Genomic DNA, 22,898 nt, shown 5'->3' on the forward strand with positions numbered 1-22,898 from the left:
TACGCCCAGCCTGGCTGCCGCGGAGCCCGTACCAACGGTGCTCCCGGTGCCCGCGGACTTGCAGTGCTTTGCCTTATGTTGGGCCCCCTTCTCCAGAGCGCACTCAAAGGTCTTAGACCACTCAGACTTTCTTTGGGAGAAGTACGTTGCCGGGGCTCACCTGCTGCCGGGTTCTTCGTCTTCAGCCACTCTGCGAGCTGCTTGCGACGGTCCTTCATGGTGCGGGCGGACATGTCCTTGCAGAACGCACAGGCCTCCTCCACGTGCGAGCCATCCGAACTTGAGCAATAAAGGCACATGGAGTGCCCATCCTCCAGGAAGATGTTCAGTAGCCCGCATCCTGGGCAGATCCTGGACAGAGGTGTTGAGTTTCCTTTATCTGCGGCCATGTCCAAGCAGTGTAGGCCTCCAAGAATCTTCCAGAATCCTCTGAGTAGTGAACTCGACGAAAAATCACCCTTGAGGGGCATACAAAGTTCTGAAAAACGTGTCCCAGTTAGTCGGTTGGTGGATCGATGGAGCTTGAGGCTCGATTGACTGGAAAATGGAGCAAAACTTAGAAAAATCGCAAAACGCAGTAAAAGCTCGAGGGCTATAGCACGAGGACTCCCAACACTTGAAAGTGCAGTAAAAATCTGAAGATGGCTGCCAGAGGAGGGGCTTAGGTAGAGGGCAGTCATTGGCTGGGGGCAGTATGACCCAGAGACCAGTGATTGGTTATTAAGAGAAAGGGTTCAGAAACGAAACTGAAACGGATTTCTTTACCGAGGATTCCCAGCATGACAACAGGGAATATTCATGAGCATGTGAATCCATGCCAGACCCAGAACTCATTGGTATCTTTCACAGATTCACATGCTGCTGAAAATCCCTCGTCATCAAGCTGGAAATCCTCCAACAGTAAAGCAGTTCGTAAGGAAATGCATGAAACTGCACTTACTTTAGTGTTCCATTAGACACTTTGGTTCATTTACCCTTTATCCAATAGGCAGACTCTTCACTCCACCCCTGAAGGCCATTTTAAGATTCCTATACCGCACAAAACAGTTCAAAGATGAGCCTCCTGCGGGGTAGGTAGGAGGGCCGCATGTGAATCTATTCAAGATACCAATGTTGATGAACATGAGTTTCAGTTAGTAACTTTACCCTTATTCAGAATTGGCTCCTTCATTCACATGCTGATGAACAGATTAGAAAGCAGTAAAGTAATAGTTATGTATATAAGCAGGCCTTACGAATACTTGCAAATTCTTAAAAGTCCCACTAGACCTAAGAGAAATGACTTGCTCCCATGGTGACGGATGACAACATAAGTACGAGTGCTTTCTGTAAAATGGTGCACATCACCATAAGGCTTGGGCACTATGATCAGTCACCACAGCCTTCGTTTGACTTGAAGGACTCTTGCAATGAGGGATATCAGTGGGAAAGCATAAAGGGACTTGCCGTGCCAGGGGAATGTGCCAGAGTCTCCCAAGCTGGACGGCTGAGGCAAACATTTTGCAAAATTCTCCTACTTGGCAGTTGGCCTTTGTGGTGAACAGGCCTATGTCCGTTTTCCATTATACTTGGAAATTGTCTACCTGGCCATGTAGAAGCTCCCATTCATTGCAGGCGCTTAATTCCCTTCTGATGACATCAGCCACTGTGTTGTTCACCCCAGACAGGGGAAAAAGAGACCAACATTACTTGGGCCAAAGCCCACTTCCACAGCATTTAGTTGGATAGGATCTGCAATCTGGTGCCACCCAGTTTCCTGATGCAGAACACAGAGGTGGTGCGGTCAGTGAGTATTTGTACAATCTTACCCTACAGCTGTGGCAGGGAGGATTTGAGCACCACAACACTACCCTGAGTAAGAGTACATTGACATGCAGAGTTTATTCCCTTTGCTGCCCAGAGTCCCTTGGCATGGAGTTGTCCATTTTGGGCTCACCAGCAACCCATGGAAGCATCGGTTTTCTCTGTAACATTGTGGCACAAAAAGGTGTACTGTTCTTCAGGTGGCTTGCGTTTTGCACCCAAGAACGGCTCTGCTGAAAGCCGTGGAGAATCTGTCTTTGTAGTCCCAATGCCCAGAGATTTGGTTCCAGTGAGCATTCAGAAACTCCTGCAGGGGGCGTGTATATATACATTTTGCAGTTTTGGATCAACACTATGCACAACAGTAGCATGCCCAAGAGGGACTTGATTGCTCATACTGTGGCAACGGATTTTTAAAGTAGACTTTGAACAGTGGCAAAGATAGTATGCACCCTGTCATGCGGAGGGGTAGCCGTCGAGGTTGCAGTATTTAAGGCTGCTCCTAGGAACACTATATGTCACGATGGAGTTGTGGATGACCTCGCCTATTATTGAAAACGCCAATTATGTCACGCAGTTCTTTTCTACTGCCATCTGTCTGAGGCCTTGATCGGGGACTGAAAACCAAACTAAGCAATCGTCCAGATATGGGTAGGGATGGATTCCTGCTGTCCTAAAGTTTGCTGCGGCAGGTGCAAAGCATTTTCTGGAAATCCATGGGGCCAACTGGAGTCCGAATTGGAGGACTTTGAATTGAAAGTGGTGGCCTGCCACCATGAAACAATAATCTGAGGTGCTAGCAATTAATGGGGATGTGGAAATAGGCATCTGCATAGGTGACCGAGGAGTTTTGAATGGGTGGCCACCTGGAATATTTGAGAGCGGATAAACTTGTTAAGGTTTCTCAGATATACGACAGGCTGCCATGCCCCTGTCTTTTTTCAGATGTGAAAGCCCGGATTCCTTTGGAAAAGAGGGACCTTCTCTGTGGCCTTTTTTGACAGTAGTGCTTTTACTCTTGAAGGACAGGCAGATTTTTTTTCTCATCAGCCGGGAGGGAGGAGTGGAAGGCAGTCTTTTAAAAAATTCAAAGTTGGTTGGTCACCAGGGGGCGCGCGGATGTCCACCTCTTCCATGTGAGCTCTTGCCAAATGGTCTGAAAAACGAAATGAGCCCCCGCTTTTAGACCCCCCCATACAAGAAGAAAGTCAGTCCGACGCTGCATGAATGTCCCCTCCCCACCTGGGAAAAAATTTGAAGAAAATCGGACAACATACACCTGAGAAATCAGCAGAAGAATGTTGCGGTGCGGCGAGCCTGATCCGACGCTGAGGTAGCAGGAGAGGTGAGGGGACACATCGGAAGCAGTCCCTCTCCCAATGACTCTCAAGGGCCTCAACACTCCGCTTTTCTACAAGCTCTGCCACGCTGAACTAGTGACACGAACCCGACTCCAGACGGGCTCCCAAACTACTAGTACACTGCGCCTCGGCACGCGTAATACCCCTGGAGGGAACCGCGGGCACCGACCCTGCAGGCCTGCAGGCCCGTAGTCGCTGCAAATCGAGAAGAATCCCCCAGGGATTCAGGGATCGGGAGAGCTGGAGAGCGCTGATCCATACTTCCCAACAGCTCTGGAAGAGATACCTTGGGCCTGCGTATTCCGCAGAACAGACGTGGCAGCCGGGTGAGGAACCGCCACGCACCACTGCTTGAGCCGGCGAACCCAGAAACTAGGCCGGAACAGAGAGGAGCCATCAGACCCAGAAGCACCACTGAGACACTGCCGGCCCTGTCTTGGGGTCGGGCGGTGTACAAAAGGCATCTACCTCAAGCCCAGAGCCGAGACCAAGCCGGCTATAATCGACGGCTGGCACCCTCACACAACAGGCCTCCCACACGAGGAAACACGCAGCAACGCCAGCCAGAGACGCATCGGCACCACAGCAAGCAAACCGAGACCCCCAAACAACGGGGCCTAGGTGAAAAGTCCGCCTCCTCAATAAATGACAGTATCAGACTTGCACTAGTGACACGTAGCAGCGACCCGGACTGGGGATTCGCGGGAGTACAGCGGTGAAACAGGCAAGTCTGGATGAGAGTGGGCTGCCGAGCGGGGTGTGAGACTTTTTTCAGGCTTATGCCACAATACAACTGTCCAGACCTTTTTATGGTATCCACCCCCAGAATACACAGCCTCATCCGCTGATTAACTTCTACCCACAATTTAACAGTGGACAACCCTACGGGAGTTTTCAAAACAAACGGTCCTCGATATCTTGCAAGTCGGCCCATCCCATATGAACTACGAGGCTTCCGACCCCGACAGTAAACTACACCATTAGGACAGCGCTCCCAAGCAACTAGGAAAAGTCTCAGAGAAGAGGAAGGCAACCTCAATGAATGACCGGTGTCCACACCGCAGTCTTGTCCCAAACTGACACTGGACAAACCTGAAGCAGGTGATCATAAACCCTTCGCCAAAGCCTGCCCTTTCCACCTCCAATAGCATCTCCCTCCAAAGGAAAAATGAGAAATGTGAAGAACTCAGACACCAGACCCAGTGGTAGAATAGAACACTGTCCTCAGAGTCCAACAACCAAGCCACGGCGGACCATGGTTCGTGGAGCCTCAGCACAGGTCGAGTGATAAGGAGGCAGTAAAGATCATCTGGCCCAGCGTGCACTGGAGGCCGAACCCCCCCTGCTGTGCGATACCAACCCATCAAACACCACACCCTCACCACCCAGAGCCTCGAAGAAATCATTAAGAAGAGCAAAGAAGGTGTAAAAGCGTGCGACAGAGGCTTGCTATCTACGCATTTGCCCCTGAAAGTCACTGCACCACTGTCTCCACAATGGCTTCCATATCAGGCTCGAATGTGGAAACTGCCGCCACGAAAGGAGATATTGCTGCCCTATTGACAGAAATCAAAAGCATGGGGGCGAACATAGGAGAGAAAATTGATAAGCTTACACAGCGCCTACATAATATAGAGGACAGACTGGAAGGAGTTGAGAACAATCAAGCTTCAATAGACACATTGGAGACACAACTGGCCCACAGAATAACGGACTTGGAGCAGAGATAAGAAGAGTTCAAACTCAAAATGGACGATTTAGAAAACCGGGAGAGAAGAAATAACTTGCGCTTCTTCGGGATTCCAGAACAAGCAGGGGAAACGGAGGAGGATCTTAAAGGAAAACTCCATGACATCATCAAACTGCTAGCCGCAGATGAAGACATTGATGAACCCAAAACGGAACGCATCCACAGAGCTGGGTGCCCTTCCGGAGGCCCAAGGTCAGTCCTTGCCCGGTTTCACAGATACCAGGACAACGCCTGGGTGTTGGAAAAGGCGAGGAATGGGGGTACCATTACCCTGGGAGGAGCACAAATAACGATAAACCAGGACCTCTCCGCCCTGACTCTAGCCCTCAGAAGAATGTGTGCGCCCCTCACAAAATGGCTCAAGGCAAGGGACACGCGCTATAGATGGCGATACCCTTTCTCCCTCTCTGAGCACGAAGGCTCGAAGATCAGACTGAGCTCGGAGAGAGAAATCAAAGCGTGTATATCAGATTTGTTAGGCGTACAAGGACAAGAGGAGGATCGGGATGAAATAATGAAGAATGAAAGAGGATGGCAGATTCAAGGCCCAAGGAGAAGAAAAGGTGAAAGGATCAAGGAAATATTGTAGAGGCAACATCTTTCCTGACGGGGGCCAATAGCATCCAGAGAACAAGGTACACTTCTCTGGAATGTCTCTTGATTCCAAAGGGATCGAATACGAACAGTTGAAATACCTCAGAGATAAGTGTCTGACTTTAAATTGAACTATGATATCAATGGGGGGTTAGGGAGGGGTTCATTTGTTTTAACGATTTTATTCTGGTAAAAAGACCGAAAAGGCAACCGTCTCCACCGGTGGTTCGATAACGGACCAGTGCTTTTAACTGGGCTCGATCTGACGCCACCAAAGTGGGGGAAGGGAGGTGAGAGGGGGAGGGGAAAAAGAGGCATGGGAAAACGATAAGAAAAGGGTCAGTGCAGAATATGAAGTAAATAGAAATGTAATGTGGTTAATTGAGAAAATGTTGTCTTGGTGGATACGGTCACACGCTATATATATTTTGAGACTCTAATTATGATGACTGCTAAATCCTTCACGAGGGGCTCCATAAGGGTGTGTACACTCAATGTCAAGGGACTTAACTCACCGACCAAGAGATCGCTTGTGTTCAGAGAATTCCGCAGATTGAATATTGATATTCTCCTTCTACAAGAGACTAAATATATGAAGGGTGAAGAGAGGGCGGTACTGGGGAGACGGAGCGGGATAGAATTCTGGGGATCGAGCCCGCTGAGAAAAGGCAGAGTGGGAATCCTTATCAAGAAGGGGATAGATTTCCAGTTCACTAAGATGTGGTCGGATACAGAAGGTATAGCTTTATTAGTGACAGGATTCATTGGAAATGTGGCTCCCACAAACGCTACGATTTATTCCCCCAATGTCAGTCAAGCCAGATTCTTATCCAGAACAATCCCCAAACTTATGCTAGAATCTACTGTCATGTCATCTTAGGAGGTGACTTTAACATATGGGCAGATCCGGCCCTTGATCGTAAATCGACCAACCCTGACATACGAAACAGAGCTGGAGAAGAGCACACAAATTTCATGGACATGATGGATGTGTATGGGATGAATGATGTATGGAGACGAATGCATCCCGATGAAAGAGGCTACACCTTCTCAACCCCACACAATATCTTTACTCGCATTGATTATATTTACCTCTCAAAAGACCTATATGATACCAAAACACACACATAGATCTCCCCAATCACATGGTCCGACCACGATATGGTGATCGCGGACATACAATCGGAACATTTACCGATTAGAGGTGGGAAATGGAGATGTAACGAGTCCCTATGGAAAGGCCCAGTCTTTAAAACCGAGTTGGAAACAATAACTCTACGATACTGGAGAGGTCTCCAAACAAGTTGTCTGGGAGGCGGAAAAGGCAACCTGGAGGGGGATTTTCATGAGAGAGGGCCCGAAAAAAAAGGGAGAGAGCTCTAATTGAAAGCAGACTTCGGAAGGAAATCTGTCAGTTAAATGGGGAGGCCAGAGAAGGAGACACTAGACATCACCAATATTCGGGAGGCAAGGGATAAGAGGGAGGAACTTCGGCTCCTAGAACATGATCAAATTGTTTGCAAACTTCAGCTACTTAGGCAAATGTTTTATGAGAAGGGGGACAAAGTGGATGCACTTCTAGCGGCTAGGCTAAGGGAACGAGTGGAACGCAGGGTGCAAGAGATAATAGACAGAGAGCGGGTACTGAGACATGTGAACCCTCCATCCCTGAAGCCTTTGCAAACTATTATGAAACCTTGTACACCCCAGAAACAGAACCAGATATGCCTACTATCGAGGCCTACCTAGCAAACGTTAACATGCCCAAGGTATCGCATACTGAATGGTCTCATTTGGAAACTCCTATAACTGAGGAAGAGATACAGAATGCGATAAAGGCTAACCCTAGGTAAGTCCCCAGGAGAAGACGGTTACACGGCCGGATTCTATAAATCCTTTAGTACCCAGCTCACCTCCTTTCTGGTTGACCTGTTCAATGAGATCCTAGAAACGGGAAAACCCCCAGACTCATTTGTTAAAGCCCTCATAACAGTGATCCCAAAAGAGGGAAGAGACCCCAAAAGATGTGGATCGTACCGCCCTATATCGTTGCTTAATGTAGACGCAAACATACACAAGAGTCCTCGCCGCAAGAGTTGAGTCACTTATGCCCCACATCATCCACCCTGACCAGGTAGATTTTATACTCGGCCAACAGGGAGCCGACACCATGCGCAAGACCCTACACCTGATCCATGCCTCCCAAGCTATGAACAATGACCCCGCTCTGCTTTCCATCGACGCAGAAAAAGACTGATAGGGTAGACTTTCTGATGAGTGTCTTGCGCAAGATAGGAATAGGCCCCAAATTTAGAAGAGGAATTCTAGCAGTTTATACGGCCCCCAAAGCCTCAGTGTTTGTAAACGGGGAATACTCGAAGTGGTTCGAATTAAAGCGAGGCACCAGGCAGGGATGCCCCTATCGGCAATTCTCTTTGTCCTTTCACTAGAACCACTGGCACAGAGGATGAGAGAAGACACCCACGTACAGGGAATGCACTTAGGCCAGACTGAGTACAAAGTGGCACTCTATGCCGATGACATACTTTTGCACGTGATCAACCCCGAAACGTCCATTTCCAGAGCCATGTCCATTCTCGAGGAATACGGTCAGATATCCGGATACAAAATTAATGGATCCAAATCAATTGTGTTCCCCCTTCAAGGATCCACAACAGTTAATGAGGCCAAATACTCATTCCTTGACCTAACAATTGAACATGATGAATTACAATACTTGGGGATACAAATTACGAAACAAATAGGAACTCTATATGAAGGCAATTTCTGAAACTCCTCGAAAATTTCCACGCAGATCTGGCTAGATGGAACAAATTGACAATATCCTGGCTAAAACGCCTCAATGCGATAAAAATGGTTTGTCTCTGTCATGATTCCTGCCCCTCATGTCCCCAGCCCTCCAAGATGTCAGGGTGGAGCCAGGCCACAATCACCTACATGGCCCTCAAGGGCCTCTCCATCCCTCCAAAGACCCACTTGGAGTCAGACTTGGCGCTTGTGGCACCAGACTCGCTCACTCCCATAGGATAACATTGGGGAATTGGACTTGTAGTGCATTGATGGGGACAAGATGGAGGCCCCCACATATTTCAGTTCCCAGAACTGCATGTGCAGTCTAGTCTTTTGGGTGTGGTTCAGCCCAGAGACACCTGGGATACCCAGAGACTATTTAAGCCACGCCCAGGCTGAGACGCATGCTTTGCGTTTTCTGCTCCTGCAGCATGACACTCGCCGTGTTTGGATCAGTCTCCAGTAGGCCTGCATCTTTCTTCTGCGGTCAAGTCCTGCAAGAACAAGAACACTGTTGGGAACAGCCTTACCTTGCGGCGCTTCTGCCCATCATTCATCGCTCCTTCTGTTCTGCGGGCATCTTCGGTGGTGTCATTCCCATCCTGGCACGCTTCTTCCTAAGAAAAAGGGAAAAAAAGGCATTAGTAAACATTCAGAAAATCTTCGCTTATTTTTAAAGACTGTATGAGCTTCAAACACTTACCTGAATCCAGGCACTCTGGGGGAACTCGGTCTCCGGAACTTCTCATCCATCTGCAAGAAGGAAAAGACACTCCAGGTTAGTGTGAAAACATCTAGAGGCGCCACATACCGCGCTTACTCACCGCATTTCTTCTTCATAACCGGCATCCACGCTGAAAACGCTCCGGCACCTAAAAGACACAGAAAAAGAACTCTGTTCAATACAAATACGAAAGGGTTGCATCGCGCTCTCACTCACCTTCAGCGCTACTCATCTCAGCAGCACGTCGCCATCCCCGGACACCGGCCATCACCTAAGGAAGGAAAGGAACGAAGTTAGAGAACTGTTCAAAAGACTCATTATACTTACTTGTCGGACTCTTTCCAGTGAAGTAACTAGGCAGCAACGAGCCCGCATCAATCAACGCACCCCTGCATTGAAAGCAGGACAGAGAGCACACTTTCCAAGAAAACAAGGCTCAGTCTCCAGTCGAGTAGACTCCAGGAGGCTGAGTGATGTCCCTGTGGATACCAGGTGAGCATTACAGTCTCCCAAGGTTTCTGTACCCCTTCCAAATGCTCCCCATCAAGATACCACAACTATTTCCTAGAGGTTAAGAAAGCGATTTTAAAATTTCTTTGGCAAGGGAAGAAGGCCAGAATCGCCTATGACACCTTGACATTGCCTAAGGGTAGTGGGGGGTGTGGGCCTCCCAGACCTTAAAAGATACTATGAAGCAGCCCAACAGCGGGTCCTCATTCCCCAGCTGTGCAATCAGAAAGAGACACAGTGGATTACAATGGATAACCACTATTTGTAGCCGGCTACAGTCTCAGAGTGGTTATGGTCACCACGAAGGAGAGTTCTGAATAGATCAAGGGCACATCCAATCTTGGAGACAATATGGGAAATATGGAGGGAGGGCATGGACATGAAGAAAGTCAGCACATGGCCGTCACCACTGAGCCACTTATGGTCCCCGGGAATTAATCATATCCCCAATGTGGAAAGATTCCAGGCTTGGTACGAAGCAGGATTGGAAAGAGTAGGTCAACTTCTCCGAAGTGAATCCTTTATCACACTCCCGGAACTAACAGGGGCTTTGGGAATAGGGGTCCTGTCAGTATTCCATTTATACAAATTAAGGGACTCCTAAAAAAACCAGAATGGAAAAACAAACTAAGTAGAGAACTCACTCCTTTTGAAAAACTGCTGGACTCTAGAACTGATATGAAGGGCCTGATATCCGCCATGTACAAAACATTGATAGAAGCAGGTAGGGGGAACTACGGAATATCTCAGAACAAAATGGGAGAACGATCTAGGTGAGGAGGTCAATCAAGAAACATGGGATAAAATATGCAAGGCGACATCCCGAACTTCCATATCATGTCAATATAAGTTGCATGCCATTAAGCTCTTACATCGCTGGCAATATGACCCATATAAACTTTCCAAAATGTTTCAGTCAGCTAGTGCTCTGTGTTGGCGTGAATGTGGAGAAACCGCAGACTATTGGCACATGTGGTGGGCGTGCCCCCGAATCAAGATCTATTGGGATGAGGTCTTGGGGTGGATTAGGGACCTAGACTGGATTCAGAGAACCGCAGACCCCCATTTTATACTGTTTGGCTTTGAAAAATGTGAGGATGAATGGAAGAGAGTCCAAAGGCTGGCCCCGCATCTTCTGCTAGCCGCCCGAGCCCTCATAACCATGAAATGGAAGTCAGCCACAATTCCGACAGAGAAAGAATGGATTAATGTAGCTATGAACATATGCACCATGGAAAAAATAACGGCTTCCCTACATGGGAAAGCAACACAAACTGACACCATGTGGATGGACTTCATAAACGAATACATACCAGGGATCACACACTGAGCGAATGCGACATGTAGAGAGACTGAACATCTACACCCCCCCCCCCCCAAGCAAACACCATCATCATGGGACAACGTCCCCTATACACTCCGAAAGGTAACGTAGGAACAAAAGAGGGTACCCCTCCCCCCCCCCAACAAAGGAGACCCCGATCATATTGGAAAAAAAACACAGGAAACAAAAATGCACATGACCGCATCGGAGCGGAATCATATAAGCAAACGGGACAGCTAAATTGATGTTAAACAATGTTTTTGAACCATTTGAAACAGCACTGTAATGTAGAACTGAATGCATACACGTATGTTCATTTCTCGTTTCCTCGAGATAATTGTTTTGCGTATAAAAAAAACGAATAAAATCAAATTTAAAAAAATTCAAAGGTGGAGTTGTATGCTAGTATGGAACGCACCCATGTGTCCAATGCATTTTTTTTCCCCCACAGATGCTTGAAAAGACATTGTTGCATCTAAATGAGAGGGTGTGGCCGACACGAGTCAAACCTTCTTATTGGATTGGCTCTTGGGTTGCAACATTCCTCATTGTCTGTAGTCATCTCGGTACAACAGTGACTGAGCCTTATATTGATCACCTGATGTGTGCGATGTGTGGGGGGGCAGGGTTTGCTGTGCTTTTCGTTTTTGGATTCTGCAAGTCTTTGTTGCCTTTCAAGAGGAGGAATGGCTACAAACCTGCTTTTTGCCCAAAAACGTCCACACAGCGCGGAACGCGTGCTCTGTGAGACATGTGTGGAGGCAGTTTGGCAAGTGTTTGGTGACCGGAGTGAGCTACTCCCCGAATAGAGATTTCAAGTGGGGAGTGGCAAATGTTCTCTGGTGTACCAGTGAGATTTATCCGTACATTACATATGTACGACCTTCGCAGCAGGTCAAAATCTTTATCTCTTGACAATAGGACACATGACTTTTGTATCTGACCAAGGCCTATTGCAGATGGCTATAGACCTACCACTCCCTCTATCACCGGGTGAAGGCACTTCTGTGGTCTCTTGCAGTTCAGTCTCCACTGTAGGTGCTCTTGCTAAAGGTAAAAACTTTAATACAAAGAAAGCAACCAAGAATAAAAATCAGGTGGCCAGCGTTGGTGGAAGGGGGTGGGGGTCTGTGGGAACAGTATGGCGGATAAAATAGGCAACTGATAAGATAACTGCATACTTTTCCCCCACATCCGGTATTCTAACATTGGTATCCAATTTCTCCATTACATGTCCTCATTTGGGAGAGAAAAATGAGGCATTACATTCACGGCGGAGGGCCACAGAAGCCCAGGAACAATAAATGGAGGACAATTAGCAACGTGGCAGTAATGAAATAGTTTAAGGAGTTGGAGGATGGAAGGGATGAAGGTAATAAACCTCAGCAGTCGCCTGGTTTGACTGAAATTTCAGTCTACGACTCACTCAATTATTTCAACCGGTGTGTCCACTCGAACCCCATGTTCGCCTAGAAGGCTTCCGGCAATGCTGAGACATGTTGATCAAAGAATTTCAAAGGGTGCAGATAAGGCGACTATAGTAGTACTGGATGAGATTAACCAAAAGCTTTCTATTTTGGTCATACTTTCTATTTTGGTCATGCTTTATAAAGGGCTAAAGGTTGAATCGAAAAATCAATCGACCATGCAGGAGGAATTTAATAATATTGGGATCCAAACCAAAATAAAGGACTTTTTGTTGACCAATTCAAGGTCCAATGATACTCAAATCCAATCACAGTGACAGAGGTACGAACGGCAGATTGTTCTGTAAAAACATTGGACAATGAAACTGGAACTCAGACAAGGGAAGCGTTAGTCAGCTATCAGACAATTGGCGAGGAGAAATGCGATCCTGCTAGACCAATAATGTCCTTGTCAAACTCCAGCATCTTCTGATTTGCTCCAATTAGGAATGCTGAACCAGTGAAACCCCTTGTCTTGCAACTTGCAGCTACCCCGGCGCGGTGCAGGAAAAAATGAAAAGAAGTCAGTCAATGGTAAAAATAAACACGCGGAAGATCTGTGGAAAAGCAATCCCCTTAAAAAGGCAACCTGAAGAATAGTCAATGAAATTCATGAGGACGTTATCAAACCAGCCTTCTGTAATGGCTGTTCCGAGGAATCCACAAATACAACATTGTGCTTAGTCAAATAAGGGTACATTCTAGTACAGTGGTAAGAATGGAAATGGAAAGATCCCAGCACTCATCCCTCGGAGGCTTAACTGGCGCCCGTGTTGGTTTCTCAGCTACAGACTCAGTCCTCATTGCCCTTGGCTGTTTATTGTGAGAAACATTTCTTGCCACTTCAGGCCGCATCAACTATCCTGCCCATTCCTTTACCTTCATGTTCAATCAAGTCTGTGGTGACTGAGAAAACGGCGAAAAGCACCCCTTGGCTCAAAACTTGATAACTGAGTCTCAAGTCTCTGCAATTACTAGTTCAGTTCATGCATCGGTCATCTATACAATAAGGGGGACCACACAAACCAGCATTTGTGTGCTCTACTTCACACAACTTGGGGGAAACCGGTGTGCCACATTTTACCACACTGTCTGAAGGAGGGAATTGTGCTAGTAAGGGGGCTAGCATCTTAAAAAGTGCTAAGGGAGCAGAGAAGTTTTCCATGTATCCGGTCACACACGCCTCATCAGTCTCCCGGTGGTTCTTATGGTCTCATTTGCACACAAGCATTGGACACCTTCAACCTACCGGATCCTAGTTGAATGTCTCGTGATGGAAAATCAGTTTGTTATACCCAATAGAACTAATATCCTAAGACTCTTACACTTAGTATAAAAACTATGCGTTTTATCGTCAAAGAATATTGCCAGAGTCTGGTACAATGCCTGGTAGGAGCAGAAGGTTGCGGCTTAAAAGGCATTGGAAGTGAAGGGTCAGCCCTGGAAGGATGATAGGAACCCTAGTATGGAGTTTGGACACCAAAGTCTGCAAGGTGCTTAGAAGTTCTATGGACAAATAATGTGCTATGGGATGTGGAAATGGTGTTGAGAGAGCAGCTTGTTCTACTGGCTTTGAGGGGCGAGGGTGCTCCATTGGCTGTGCCTTTCAACAATATCAGAGAGGACAAGGGTTGCAATGATTGTGCAACTAGCAATTCCTCATCATCAGAGAAGACGCCTTCTGAGCGTTGAAAATCTGCGTGGGTGGTAGGCTCTAGGATGTCTTCTGGAGGAAAGGAGGAACAAACGACTGTGGGGTTGTTTTGGTCTCAAAGTAGCAATTTTGAAGTTCCTGTAGACTGACTTGTCAACAAGGGGTGTAAGCCAGAGCAGTTGAAGTGAGCTCCTCACTGAAGCTGAGTGAGGCTATAGTGCCTACGTTTCCCGGCATTCTGTGTCAGTGCGGTCAGATATTCTCATTCTCCAGCACTGAAGGCATAAAAAAAAGCCTGCATCAGCGTGAGTCTCTGCATTTTCTAACATTGCAACACTGTTTCTCTTGTGCCCAACCTGACTTTTTAAAGATTTCTGCCTGGATCGCCTCATTTCTAGAAAACAGAACTTCCAGAGTTGTATTGTTCGCACCTTGAAGTGTTGAAATGTGGTCTGCCGCAGGACGCATACCTCTCGCCATCTCTGTTTAATATTTATTGTCAACTACTGTGCGTCCTCTTGGAGAATCTAGGAGTCTGCTTCACCAATTACGCAGAAGACACATGGCTTGTCATCGAGCTGTGAGGAGTATACAAGAAAGACACGCAGTGACTGATTTACAACTCGATCCAAAACTGGTTGATTTGCAATGAATGTGTTTGAATGCTGCTAAAACGGAGCTGTTGGTCTTTGGCTCATCTCAGTCTAGAGGGAAACCTGTGGACTCGTTATTAATAAACATTTCATTCCTATAGTCACCAAAGTGAAGAACTTGGGAATTATCTTTGAAGCATCTCTAGTTTGGATGCTCACATTCAGAACGTTCTCAATAAAACCCAGCATCACCTTAGGCTACTGCGACTGGTTAAACATTGTGTCAGATCAACTGTACGACCTTGGTCCGAACATTAATTATGCCCAGGATCAACTATTGCAGTGCCCTACACATTGGTGCTAGTAAGGGCAGCTTAGGATGTTTGCAGGTTCTGCAAAATGACACTGTATGCCTTGTGAAGAATGTGCATAGATATGAGCCCATTTCAGAACACAGAAGAAATCTTCACTAGCTCTCGGTGGAAGCCAGGACCGCTTCAAGGCACTCACCATTGTACATGAAAGTTGCTAGGGAAAAAGCCCAGGATATTTAATACATTTTTCGCATGAAGGTGCATGTCCCCAAAAGAGCTAGCAGATCAAGTGATGCAACACGCATGATTGTTCCAAGCCGCAAACGGGTTAGAGGAAATGGCAGATCTTTCCTAATGCAGGTAGCCATGGTCTGGAACAAACTCCTGAAGGAATTGCCTGCCAAAGCCAATCTGAGTTTTAGAAAACGTCTGAAAACTCTCCTTTTCGAAAAGCTACAGACTTTCCTGGGATCTTGATCAATGCCTTTGCATTCTCTTTTTGCCCCTCTGCGCCCGATGCCTGCGGGGTCCGGCGCTCTACAAATGGACAAATAAATTAAATATTCCAATCTGCACTAGGTTTCCCAGCATTCTTGGTCGACGCAGTTAGATCTTCTCATTCTCCCATGCCAAAGACACAAAAGGCCAGTCTATTCGGGCAGTTAGACGGTCAGATTGACCATCTTGTCCTCCGATTATTTCAGGAAACAGTTTGTGTCTCGGATTTGTTTCCATTTGTTTACTTGGTGTGCCTTTATTATAGAAGGGCATTTAACCCTGCAGGTCAGAAGGGCTTTTAAACTTTGTCCAGGACTTGGTATGCTCGCGATATTCATCTCTGCACCCTCAACAAAACTAGACCGATAGATATATGTAAACGCTGGGAAATACTGCAACTGCTGATATCCAAAGCTCTTATTTATGAGCCGCATTGATAAATGCTAGATCTGCCATAAAGAATGCAGTGGTACTATGTGGAGTAAATTTGCTGAAAATGTTGGGGGGACATGACATCTGAAAGAAAGGGGCAGGTCGGAGGAAGGGTGGACAGTGGCTCTGAGGGATAACATTAAACTACTACACCACGAGAGTCCATTGCAGACGCTCTGTTATAACTTTCATAAGACTGGTGGCGTGTCTTTAAAATTCAATTCTAAAGACACGGCAGTCTTCTGAAACGTATAACACCACAGTTGGTCTTTAGAATTCACGGCATTGACAACAGTAAAAAAGCCTGCACCCTCTCTCCCTAAAGAGGGCCTTCAAACAGGCTGAAGGAAGCTCGTGTTTGATCACTGCCACCAGGGCACTGAATCAAAGAAGCATATCGACATAACACAAAATTAAAAGCCTGCAAGATTTAAAACAGCACATTAGATTGCTTATTCTGATTTAATTAATTACTTGCAATAGTCTGACTCATTAAAATTAAGGTATGTTTTTCTGTGTTCAAATGACCCCCAAGCATTAGCGTACCAAGCGGGAGGCCAGACGGGGACATTTGTCAGTGGGACGCCACTCCCGTTCAGCGGCTCAAAGAGAGTGCCCAACGGCAAAGGTGTCCCACTGGCAGGACAATGTGTGCCGAGCAATTCCTGCACTGCACGCTTATTGTCCTGGAAGCAGGAAACCTTACCCTGTCCGAATGGTAGAGGTGTCCCGCTCCCAGGACAATGTCCCAAGGAGCTCCAGGAAGCAGAAGCTCCTCACATTTCTCTGTGTCAACAGAGCATTACACTGTGAGCCATTAGGCACTGATGGGAGGGAGGGGGCAACTATTAGCAGGGACTTTTGTCCCTTTAGAAATGTGTATGGGAGGGAGTAATCATAAGTGAGAAGGGTGCATAATGTCAAATGCTTTATGAAATAATGACTATGGCTCTAAAACCCAAGGGAAATTTGTGACTTTGCATGCAGGATGGGGAGAATAAAACTAAAGCCATACACTCATTCCTCCACATATTTCTCTGACAAGGTATAATATATAGTGTACAGTTAGTCTACTATGAAAGTCTAATTATTATGTAATGTGGTTTGCTTCCAAGGCACTGCTATACATAATTATTTAATCACATGAAATGTAAAGCAAAACCTTAATAAAAACCTACATTAACTAAACCTGGGAAGATGCGCACAGTTGCTTAAATTGTCCACATCCCATTTTCACCATTTAACCAAAGTGTGTGATCGTGGGCAATCCATTTAATCCCATTGTGTCTCATCTGAAGCTCTATATGTGATTCTGAAACTTATGTTAATATAACATGCCATTATACATTTTTTTAAAAAAAGCCTGATCACTATAGAGTAACTCCATATATAACAATAGTGCATTTTAGGTATTTTGCACCACAAACTTATTTGCCACTTTGCTTACTTATGGCAACTTATTCTAAAGTCACTACCATGGTGCCTCCACGTATCAAAGACTGATGATGCTCCTTGCAATGTCCTTTTCTGTGAAGTCACTTCTGTTGGTGCAATCCATATGCAAATTTGGAGGTTTCTATATATCTTGCCCCAGAGGGCTTGGACAGAGCTTTAATAGATGAGTTTGCTGCATCCGCAACAATCCTGCAGTTTTATGTGTAAAAATACCATCTGCCACTAATGTTACCAAAAAAGTACATTGGGGAAGGTGTGGGCGGTTTGGGGTGTGAATGAGACTATTCAAAGCACTGCATTTCGGGCTCACCTCACCCTCCCACTCTTGCAATGCTAAATACACCCCTGAACCCAAATGTGATTGTCCAAATCTGACCCCTCAATAGGGACAACCAGCAGCCCAGCCCTCCAGCAAACATATACGCAGCTGAGCTCAGCTCTGCATTATGTAATGAGACAATGCGAGCCTGGCTGAGCACCTCAGCCAAGCTTGCGCTGTCCAATTACATGTTCAATGAATGCCCTCCCCCCGCCCCCATTACGCCCATGGTGGTACTTAAGGACCTGATTGCTGCTTCAAATCTAGATGTACTCAAATGAAACCTGGTTTTCAGCCAATTCCGTTTCTCATTTCCATTTGCTCGTTCCATTGGACTTTCAGATCAAGTGGCAAAACCTCGAGCATCAGAAGGGGGGGAGGGGGGCGACATTGTTTTTACATCCTCCTTAATACAGTCTAATTTTTACTGCTCAGATTGCAACAAGCTATCCCAAGATTGTGCATGTACTTTCTCTCTTTCACCGAATGAGTCACTTCTTGTGGTTCTTTGCTACCAACCGCCTGGCACTATAGGCTTATTTCGTGATAATCTATATGAATTCAAAAGGTTCTATATTTGTGTATGGCACCCTTCTCATATGTTCTTACACTACTTTCCTTACAGTTCACCCACATCATGTGATACATATACATATAGGGGGAAGAGGAAAGCGTGAAACACAGCACTGGTTTCTGTGCATAAAGATTAGGAGTTAGGGTATAAACAGTTTCTGGTAATACTGTTCCTTTTTAGCTTACTTTAATTCCCTTGCATATAGTCATGTGTGTATGTATTGTGGCGTCTTTATGGTTTCTGTGCAGTAGTGCAATTATGTTGTTATAAAGGCAATGGGAGCTACTTCTTACATGTTTCACAGGGTGTGCAGTCATTTTTTTTTAAAACAATGTCAAAAGACAATGTTGAAAAGAAAATATCGAACAGAAAAAGTCGAATTCTTTTTTAAAAAATTATATATTTATTTTGGGGTCCGGGAATAAAAACAGAAGGGGTAAAATAAAAAAAAAAATTTAAAAAAGTGGGGTTCGGGGGAACCCCCCCATTTCGAAAAAAAAACATATTGAAAAAGAAATTACTTTTTTTCTGAAAAAATGACTATGAACCGTTTCACAGTACTCGACACTCTAAAACAAATGCATTCATGATTTCACTATGGAAATGGAAAGATTTTGAAGGTTACACTTCCATGAGGCATGGTGCAGACAATGGCGACGTTTGCACCCGAGTTTCTTCATGTACAGTGAAGTGTGTAATACAATGGTGTGTATAGCAATGCATTCCTCCATTACCTACTTATCTCATGATAGTTCTTCCAATAATCTTTGATAGTTTTCTGCCACCATTACAATAACAATCCCTTGTGGAGGCTTCCTATTAAAAGTAAATGCACATGTGATGTATCAGTGATGTCATGAATGAGATTTGTGATGCATCTTTGATGTCATGGGTGTTATTCCTTGCAGTGCACACTGGTGGCGCTAGTTATGGTTGCTTAGCTTACCATAACGTTTGCATTTCGTTTTTTTCTCCTCGGTTTTACCTGTAACCATAACGTCTCTGTCAACGTTTTTTCCATCAAATTTCATAGGTTTTTGCTAGTGCAACTTAATCATAACGTCCCTTTAATAAGGTTTTGTGTATATATATATATATATATATATATATATATATATATATATATATATATATATGATACATTACTCACCGTAATCGTATTTCTGATGCTTGTATCTGCTTAGATTCACATGCTGTGCATAGGCCGACATCTAGTGATCTAGTGGAAGCTGCAGAGTATTACAGTTTGTTTTTCGAAACTCGAAAATGGGCGTCGACACAAGGCGTGCCAGTAATACTATCCCTAGTGTGACGACCACTGTACCCAAGATCCCTCACGCGTCTAGGATCCTCAGATTGTATTTTTTCTGACATGAGGTAGCATGAGGAGTAGCGTGAGTACAGATAATCCAAGCAGATAGACAGCAAGGTAAGACTACAAGCAATCATGTGCCTTCTCTCAGAGGGGAGGAAGGGTGGGTTGCATGTGATTCTAAGCAGATACAAGCATCAGAAATACGATTACGGTGAGTAATGTATCCCTTCTGAGGCTTGTGGAATCTGCTTAGATCAAATGCTGTGCATAGATTAGCGAGCAGTACCTGAAGAAGGAGGTGGGATGTGAGAAGGGTCATGAGCAAATAAGTGTCTTAGAACCGCTTGTCCCACCTGTGTATCTGCCTTGGAATGGGTGTCAATGCAGTAATGCTGAGTAAAAGTGTGAATAGAGCTCCAAGTAGCTGCTTTGCAAATGGTGTCAAGGGGTACATTTGCAATGAAAGCCAGCGTGGCCCCAATGCCTCTAGTAGAGTGGGCTCTTGGTGTGAAAGGCAGAGTTCTTTCAGAGAGTGAGTAACACAGCTGGATACAGTTAACAATCCACTTCGAGATGGCACCTTTAGAGACGCGATCCCCCTCTCTGCCTGTAGCTATGGAGACAAACAGTTGATCTGTTTTTCTTAGCGGTCTGGTTTTATTTGCATAGTAGAGGACCGCCCTACGCACATCTAGGGTGTGTAGTTTCACCTCAGCCGAGCTTTGCGGGTCCTGGAAGAAAGCCGGAAGCTCGATGGACTGGTTTACATGGAATTTTGATATAAATTTAGATGAGAACCTAGGGTGTGTGCGTAAAACCAGTTTGTCTTTATGGACAGTAAAGAAGGGATCCTGCACTGACAGAACCTGAATTTCACTGACCCTTCTTATAGAAGTAATTGCTACTAAGAAGGCCGTTTTATAAGTCAGGTGTTTGAGACTGCTTTTATGCATGGGTTCGAAAGGGGGGCCCATGAGCTTGGCTAGCACCACATTAAGGTCCCACCTTGGTGGTGGGTTTGAAATAGGAGGGTGAAGTCTCTTTACTCCTTCCATGAAGGCTTTAACTACTGGTACTTTCCACCACGAAACCTTGCTATGGGAAGTGGTGTAAACCGACAGGGCTGCCAGGTGTACTTTCAGTGAGTTAAAAACCAATCCTGCATCTAGCAGGTGGAGCATGTATGTAACAATAGTGGAAGGAGTGCAATCAACCGGGTTGATTTGTCTACTCTGGCACCATATAACGAACCTCTTCCACTTGTCAAAGTAACAGTGCCTTGTGTTTGGTTTCCTAGATTCCTTTAGGATGTCCATACACCTCTGTGGCAAATTGAGATGTCCAAACTCTATGACCTCAGGAGCCATGCTGCCAGGTTCATCGAGTTGGGTTGCTGGTGCACTGTTTGACCTTGATGCTGGGACAGTAGGTTGTACCAGGCTGGAAGTTTGATGGGCTCGCACACCGCCATCCTGCGTAGGTGTGGGAACCACGGTTGTCTTGCCCACATGGGAGCAACTAGGACGAGCGTCATCGACTCCCTGTTCATCTTGTTCACCACTTTCCTGGAGAGGAGTTGGTGGAAAAGCGTACACAAACATCCCTGACCAGTTCATCCACAGCGCATTCCCCTGGGAGTCTGGTTGGGGGAGCCTGGATGCAAATCCTGGGCATTGTCTGTTTTCGCTTGTGGCGAATAAGTCTATAGTGGGGAAACCCCACTGAGAGAAGATATCTTCTACGACCTCTCTGTGTAGAACCCATTTGTGTTCCTCTGGGAGGGAGTCTCTGCTCGGAGCATCCGCTAGGGAATTGAGCTCCCCTGGAACATGTTGTGATGACAGGAAGATGTTCCGTCTGAGTGCCCATATCCAGATTTTCTGGGCAAGCTTGGACAGATTTGGCAAGCGAGTCCCTCCTTGCTTGTTCAGGTAGAACATGGCTGTTGTGCTGTCCGTCCGGATTTGCACTGACAGGTTTAGTAGGTGGGGCTTGAACGCCTGAAGCGCTCTGAATACTGCCAGAAGCTCTAGCAGGTTGATGTGGTTCTTGGCCACTGAGTGAGACCAGAGACCCTGAGCTGTGTGGTGGAGATGGTGAGCTCCCCTCCCCGTCAGACATGCATCTGTAGCGACTACTGCCTGTACTTCGGGATCGTAAAAGGGTTTCCACTGTGCGAGATTCTCTCTTGTCCACCAGTGAAGGCTTTGTACCAGTGTTGGCGAAACGACCACTAGATCGTCCCACTCACCACTTGCCCGAGACCACTGTTTCGCCAACCATTCCTGCATGGGACGCATGCGCAGGCGCGCGTGGGGCACAGGTAAATACATGACGCCATCATGCCCAGTAAACGCATTGCTTTGCGTACCGTTATTTGTTGACCGGACTGATAATGCGGAATTTGCAGTAGTATATTCCGAATCCTTTCTCCTGAAGGAAAGGTCAACCCCTCTTGGGTATCTAGGATTGCTCCTAGGAATTGTTTTGAGGTGCTTGGCACCAGGCTTGACTTTTTCTCGTTGATTGAGAAGCCTAACTCGTGGAGGAGGTCGATAGTCCTTTGAATGTTTGTCCTGCAAATTCCTGGGGTTTCCCCCGTTATGAGCCAGTCGTCCACATAAGGGTACACACTGGGATTGCCTCCCTGCGTAGGTGTGCAGCCGCCACCACCAGTACCTTGGTGAATACCCTTGGTGCTGAAGCTATCCCGAAGGACAGTACCTTGAATTGGTAGTGTCGACTGTCCACCTTGAAGCGCAAATACTTTCTGTGCGCTGGGAACATGGAAATATGAAAATAAGCATCTTTCATATCCAAGGTTGCCATGTAATCCCCCTTTTTTAGGAGGGGGATTACCTCTTTTTTTTTTTACTTGTATTTTAATTGTATTTCAATTTTTACAAGATCTTTTCCTTCACTCTGTTGTGGGGTGCTTCTTAAGATCGTTAATTATTTTGTTTCTTCTTTATGATATTCTTTAGGGTACTGTTTCTTCTAGTTTAGGAGATGCTGTTTTTCGTTTTGATCTCAAGTGTCCTTTTCTTCTAGTTTCAAACTGTCCAGGAATTTTGCAGTTGCTATAGTCAGTGAAATTGAATCCCCACTCATACGCTTGTTCCACCAATCCTCTTCCCTTATGGTCTGGAGCTTTGATCCGTGTGGGTGAAGATAAGTTTGTCTGGGGTTGCTCGTACCAGGACAGTGAAGGAGTAGATGTCTAAGAGTTTCGGTGTCCCCACTTGCACAGAAACGGCACTTGTTGGTCATTGATTGTTTCCTGGTGTAAAGGATCTCATTTGTCTTCAGGATGTTTAAGCGAGCTCTCAGAAAGATTGTACGCAGTCTTTTGTCTGGGAACTTTTTAAGTAGTTTCTTACATCATCCAGCTTTTGTGTGTT

General features: G+C 46.0%; 1 protein-coding gene across 1 annotated transcript in view; it reads right to left on the reverse strand.

Moving 5' to 3' along the window:
• The window catches only part of LOC138526770 (uncharacterized), a 186,995-nt gene that overhangs the window by 107,501 nt on the left and 56,596 nt on the right, over window positions 1-22,898 (reverse strand). The gene's annotated exons all lie outside the window — the stretch shown is intronic.

Source organism: Ambystoma mexicanum, chromosome 1q (assembly GCF_040938575.1).
Source record: "Ambystoma mexicanum isolate Mex_15411 chromosome 1q, UKY_AmexF1_1, whole genome shotgun sequence".
NCBI lineage: Eukaryota > Metazoa > Chordata > Amphibia > Caudata > Ambystomatidae > Ambystoma > Ambystoma mexicanum.